Source organism: Callithrix jacchus, chromosome 5 (genome assembly GCF_049354715.1).
Source record: "Callithrix jacchus isolate 240 chromosome 5, calJac240_pri, whole genome shotgun sequence".
NCBI classification, from domain to species: Eukaryota; Metazoa; Chordata; class Mammalia; order Primates; family Cebidae; genus Callithrix; species Callithrix jacchus.
In genome coordinates, this window is record NC_133506.1 from 146,060,240 (window position 1) to 146,067,240 (window position 7,001).

Genomic DNA, 7,001 nt, shown 5'->3' on the forward strand with positions numbered 1-7,001 from the left:
GTGCCCATGGGCTCTGCCTCTGCCTAACCGGGTGTCAGTATACTGAGATTTTTATTGTCTGGTTCCTTCACCTGCTGCTTCTCAGAGACCCAAGCAACATCCTAGTCATCTCTTTCAGACTTCCCCTTCTTTCTCTACCAGGAGGGAATTTTTCCCCTTTCTAGGTGGTAGTCTCTCTCTTTTTTTTTTTTTTTGAGTTTCGCTCTTGTTACCCAGCCTTTAGTGCAATGGCGTGATCTCGGCTCACCACAACCTCCACCTCCTGGATTCAAGCAATTCTCCTGCCTCAGCCTCCGGACTAGCTGGGACTACAGGCGTGCACCACCATGCCCAGCTAATTTTTGTATTTTTAATAGAGACGGGGTTTCACCATGTTGACCAGGATGGTCTCAATCTCCTGACCTCGTGATCCACCCGCCTCAGCCTCCCAAAGTGCTGGGATTACAGGCGTGAGCCACGGCGCCCGGCCGGTAGTCTCTCTTCTGACCCCATCCTGCTTCCCTTCTCCAACAGGTTTCACAGTAATACTCTACATTCACACTGCTAAGGTTTGTCCTCGTCCTATAAAGGAAAGCTTTTTATATAAAACTTGTCTCTATCATTGAAGTCTGGCTTTCAATACTACCGTTTCTTTGTGGCCTGAAGAGTCTCTAAGTGGAGACTCAAAATGCTTGGTGATTTCTTTCTTCAAGGTAGCCCTGGACCCCTCCCCTCTCCCCTTTCCCCACCACCAATAAATTCCTCTGATTCAGTATGTGAGAAGCCACCGGACAACAACCAGGACAGCAGCCGGTTTCTGCGGCATTAAAAATACATCAGTCTAATACGGTCCCCCACACACTATTCCTATTACGCAAGCAACTGATATATTGTGTGGCATTTGGAATGTCGGGCCACAGTTTCTAGGTCCTAGTCTTGGAGGGTTGGGGCATCTGTGACATAGGGCCCATCCACTGAGCAGCTGGGACAATGGAAATGGAATTCTCGCCGTTCTGGAAGCTGGGAATTCAAGATGAAGGCCAGCAGGCTCAGCGCCTGGTGAGAGCCTGTTTCGTGGCTCATAGTCTTCTCACTGTGTCCTCCCATGTTGGGAAAAGACCAGAGAGCTCTCCAGGGCCCTTTCATAAGGGCGCTAATCCCATTATTAACCCTCCCAGAGGCCCTACCTCCTCATACCATCACATTGGAATCAGAGATTCAACATAGGAAGTTTGGGGGATACAGACATTCAGACCACAGCAATCCTAGATCCAAGACAGCAGGCAAGGTCCATTTAGGTAACGGCCCATGGATTGCTTTTCCTTTGTGCTGAGTTTAAGTGGAGCCTCTGCTGCTGTCCCTGCAGTATCTGGGGTCCTTGTCGCTGTCAGGAGAGACACAGCCAGAGGTGTGGGGATAACCCAGAGGGAGATGAGGCCACTCTGGGAAGAAGAGCTAGCACCAGCCTCTGCCCCTTAGAAAGGAGGCGGTCCTAGCAGAAATGTTTTCTGCATGGCTGAGATGGGACATTTGCACAGCTTCTTAACAAAGGCTGAATTCTGCTGGGGTGGGGACAGAATGAGGATGTGGTTGGAAAGGGGTTTAGCCTGTAAACAAAGCTGCACTCCTTCTGCTCTACTGTCTAAGCTCCGCTTCCACCTACAGACTGAGATTCCTCTAATGCAAAGGCTGGAGAGGAAGCAGAGCTCATGGATTTCACCAGATCATGGATGGCAAGACTCTGAGAATCGTTAAGCACAGACAGGCGGCAACACCAGGAGCCAGCCAGAGCAGAGGCTGGGCCTGGGCTGTGGGCTGGGATGTGGGGGTCCTTTGACCCTCTTCACATTAGGCTTGGGTGGCACCTGGCTCATTTGCAAAGCCCCACCAATGCTCCAGGTTGCAGAGGCTGCACTTGGTGGCTCTTGCCTGCGATATTCCTTATGCGGGATCCATTCATATTTTTCTCTCACTGAGTCAACCACTGGGTAGGAAGAGACACATATATAGCCGGGCATTTGGGTAACTCTGTGGACACGTTGGGGCAACGACCACATCTCCATACTTCTATGCCCAGTCCCTACCACCAGGCGCGAGCCCTGCAAATACCATGACTGCATCCATGTGGCACTAAGCGGACACTGCAGTGGTGAGGCTGGGGAGGTCATGTGGGAACTTCCCACATGTATTCTAACTGATAGAAATCATGAAATAAAACTGCTGAAAGTACAGGAAAGCAACTTTGTAAATTGAGAAACCAGAGCAAAGATTATGTGGCTTTTGTAACAATGTAAGATTATAATGAAATAAAAATAAAACCGTAGGCACTGTGGCATAATTCAGCCTATCTGACATTTCATTTGTACCATGCTAGGAAGAAACCCATCCCCACCGTGGGCTCCAACCTGATGACACTTCCCACAGGTCACCAGAAGACAAGATATCCTTGGCCTCTGAGAATAAGGATGGAGCTTGGAACGTGGTGTTGGCTCTCCACGGAGAAGCTGCTGGTTTGTTTGCTGTATTCTGCCCTTAACCAGTCAGCACTGACCTCTACAACAGGGACAGGGCTCGCTGGGGCTCAGGTTATTCCTCTCCCCAGAGCTTTCTTAGCATCCTTAGACATTCCTCCCTAACACTTTTCAATTTAATTCCATTCTCTTTTCAGAGAGAGAGAGTGAGTGAGTGAAAATGTAATTTAAAATAAATTGCGCAATTAGGCGATGCTTGTCTTCATGCAGCATCTGCCTGGACCAGCTGGTTAGCCGTCTGATTAAAGTGACCCAAAAGCATCTCTGTCATTTCTGTAATTTTTATCAACTAAAATTTGGCATCTGAGCTCCTTGCTACAAAGTCTGTAGAGAGAGCACCTAGGGAACCCTATGTTGGTCCAGGCCTCTCTCTCTGGCTCACAGCTCATCTGCAGACACTGAGGAGTTCAGCTGCCAGGGTCAGGGACACACAGATCCCAGACTCACTTTTCAGTCTGTGAATTTACTTATTCAGCGTGTAACCCATGCAGAACCGATGTGGCTTCTCTGAACACCCCGCAACGGGTTGCCAACCAGGATGGAGCATGTCCTTCAGTCCCCTGTGACTTGCCTTGCTCCATTTACTCCCCTCCCCCATGAACCCCAAGGTCACGGCACCCCCAGGGGTCCTGCCGCCTCCTCTCCTGGCCTCAGCCATGTCTGCTCACTCACGTCTTTGATCTCCATGGACAGAGCTGGGGAGGCTTCAGATCATCTTAGCGGAAGAGTGAACAAAGCTGGCCCTCACTGGTCTGGCCTCAGAGTTTAGCACAATCAACAGAATCTTTTATACCTCCAAGAATGACTTCTCCTATAACTCCCATATGTCTTTAGACTAAAAATGTCTCTGTCGCTTTTTGTCCCTTTTGAGTTGTATTACAAAGGACTCCCTACCTGTGCAGTGCAAAATCAATATGTATCTGCCTCTAAAAGGGGGTTAGTCTATGCTGAGCCACAGGAAGAAAGTAAGCAGGGAGAGAAAACCAAACCAAACCGGCCCACCACACTTACTGGCCCATTCCGTCCTGCTGACTCCATCCCCTACACGTTTCTGGAATCCTCTCTCATCTGCCCATCCTCACAGCACCATCCCGTTCCAGGCTATGAGGACTACTGAGCTACCAAAATCTTGACTGCCAATGCTCCTACTGCCACCGCCGCTAAGAAAGGCAACCAACTGGTCTACCCTATCACCAGTCTGCTGCCATTTGAAGTGCAGATGTGCCATGAGCAATTGCAGCTGCCTGCCTGTTGCTCTGCGAACATGGAGCTGAGACTCTGTACCTTGGAAAGGCTGCCTCCTCCCTTCTCTCTGGAATTCTGGCTGCTGTTGGGTCCTAGGTCACAACATGCTAGTTCCTCCCTTATAGAGGCTTTACAGAAACTGTCCACTCTGCCTGGAGCCTTCCAGCCCTCCATCCTTGCTAGATATATGACCCTTCAGTTCCCCCAGTCTCTCTCCAATGCTCTAGGTTGAGCTCCCCCACTGCCACGCCACACGTGCCTCTCACCTAGTTTAGTTTGACTGCTTAGTTGGTGACCTCCCTTACCTGAAGGTTCTACTCATTTCGTCTCCCCAGCACTTTGCACGAGGCTTAGCATGTAGTAAATGTGCAGTAAAATATTAGTTGAATGGGTAAGTTTGTCTGGTTCGTACTGTTTCTCCACCAGATGTAGCCATGAGTTTGGCTGAGCCCCTGATTCTTAGCTGAGATTTGACCCGTCCCCCTCCCTAGGAGCTGAGAGTCATCCTTTGTTTCTCTGGGTTCCTGGAGTTCACTGTATTTCAGAGGCCCTGGGTGGAATGCAGGCAGTCTTCTTAACTTTAAGACTGTCAGCCTCATCACCAAGTTGCCTCTTTCCCATCCTCCCTCCAGGCATTGGCTGGCAAGGTGAGCTGGCTCAGATGGTTAATGAAAACAGTGACGTGTTCCTGGAGAGGTGGGCTTTAATGTTTCATACTAATGACAGGAGCGGTGTGGCTTGGTTGTGTCAGGGCTGAAAGCAAGGCTGAGGGAGAGAGGGAGCCTTAGACAACAAGCCAGAAGTTGGACGCTAGTGCAGGCCAGGACAGAATAGGCTGGGCCCGGCGAGAGCCAGCTGCGAGAACGTTACTGGTGGTGGAGCGTCTGCAAGGCTGCTCTGGGACCGTGGTGGTTTTCCCTTAGAAGCCCGGGGATAGATGGAGAGGTGGGACAGAACATTCCAACACATGGGGAAGAATGTGGAGGCAGAATGGCCATCCCACTGTGGGAGGGCAGAGAGGCTATGATTAGGTTGGTGCAAAAGAAATTGTTGTTTTTGCCATTGAAAGTAATGGCCAAAACCACAATTACTTTTACACCAATAGAAATGGGTAAATACTCCCTTAGAGCAGGGGTTTCCACTTTGATTGCACATTGGAATCACCTGAGGAGCTTTAAGAACACTGATACGTGGGTCCCACTCCCAGAAATTGAAATGCAATTGGCCTGGGCTGCGACCTGGAGTTGGTATTTATTTTTTAAAGCTCCCCTGGTTGTTCTAATGTGAGACCAAGCTTGAGAACCAGAGAACCACTGGCTTAGAAGACTAAGGTAATTAAGACTGGCCTAGACTTGGGGGAAGTGAAAGATAACGGTAGTTGTGTCAGGAAAATATACTCCAAATGATTGCAACCTGTGGGTTCTTAAAACAGGAATCTGATGTTGTCAACAAAATCTTGTTCAAATATCCCTCAGATATCTTTAAGCAGCTCTGTGGTTGGAAAAAATTGAACACTCCCCTAATTTTCTTATTTAGCAGGCTGAGATTTGCATCAATTAGTAATTCTTTCCTCATGACATACCGTTAGAAAGTGATGGGCAGTTTAATCCCCCAGGGTTTAGGTCTGCAGACTCAGACTTCAGCTGAGTACTCTTCATTCTTAAACTTACTGCAAAGTAAGTTTGTTTGAAATGCAAACTCCCAACCCCCATGCTTAAAGATTTGAAGACAGTGAGTCTGTGACAGGCCTGGACTAGGTGTGTCTAACAAACTCCCCAGGTAATAGTGTGACATTTCACATTCCATGGTTCCAGGTACCCTAATGTCTGCAGTCCTGTCAGAAATGCTGGAAGTACCTGCGAGCTTTCCACCTGTGAGGCGAGCACAGGGCTGCTGGCATGCTTCACCTGGGGCCCATGCCATCCAAGAGGGACATTGCGTAATTTGGGGTACCACATGAATACACCCTGATATGGTTTAGCTGTGTCCCCACCCAAATCTCATCTCGAATTCCCACGTGTTGTGGGAGGGACCCAATGAGGGATGATTGAATCATGGGGGCAGGTCTTTCCCCTGCTGTTCTCATAATAGCGAATGAGTCTCACAAGACCTGATGGTTTTATAAGAAGCAGCTTCCATGACCAAGCTCTCTTTTTGCCTGCTGCCATGTAAGACATGACTTGCTCCTCCTTGCTTTGTGCCATGATTGTGAGGCCTCCCCAGCCATGCAGAACTGTGAGTCCATTAAACCTCTTTCTTTTGTAAATTGCCCGGTCTCAAATACGTCTTTATCAGTAGTGCGAAAAGACACTAATACACACCCTCATCACGCCAATGTTACCAAGCTGACTGAAATGGTGACCTGTTCACAGTTCCTCCTGTGCAGTTCCACACTAAAGTGAAAGCAATAACAAATCTGCTTTAGGGAAGAGTCCCACTCCTGAGATGTTCCTGTTTCCAGTTAGGGATTTGCTTTCTGCAAACAGTTTTTTCAGGGGGATCAGTTAGCCCTAAGTATTGGAAGAGAGCACATATGATGCATGGTCCCGAGCCTAAACATGATGGACTAAAGGGAGTGAAAAAGAACAGTAGTGAGATTTAATTGAGGGGCATGGGTGGTCAGACCCAGTGAGCCCCAGCCAGCGATTTCTCTTGGCACCTCACTTTTCCCTCATGGAAAAGATTCATGCTGCCTGCTGCTGCCTGCCCTGTCCCATCGGGGTTAAGGAGATAACGCTGACCTCCTGACCAGGCTTGATGGATGTTAAAGATAACACTGTTAACATTTGAGGACTGGTCAGCAGTTTTCCAAATGGCTGTACAATTTTTTTTTCTTTTGAGACAGGGCCTCGCTCTGTCACTGTATATCAGATGCACCTGACAGCAGTCACTTAAGAAATGAGAGCTGCCACATGGAGGTTGCCAGCATTAAGTGTGCTAAATGAAAATGCCAAGTAAACTTCATGCTTTTTACAAGTGGTTGCTGTTCTCCTGTCCAGCGTGCCAGCACAGAACTGCCGTGTGAGTACGTTCCTCCAGATTAAACCCTACCTTTTGTCCACTGGCTCTGGGTCTCTCCTTCAGCCTCTTCCACCTGGTACCATCCCTACTGAAGTTATTAGGAGTCATCACAACCGTTGCCCATGCTGGAGGGCTCAGGAGATCCACCTGCCTCAGCCTCCTGAATAGCTAGGACTGTAGTGGCACACCACCACACCTACTTTTTTTTTTTTTTGGTAGAGACAG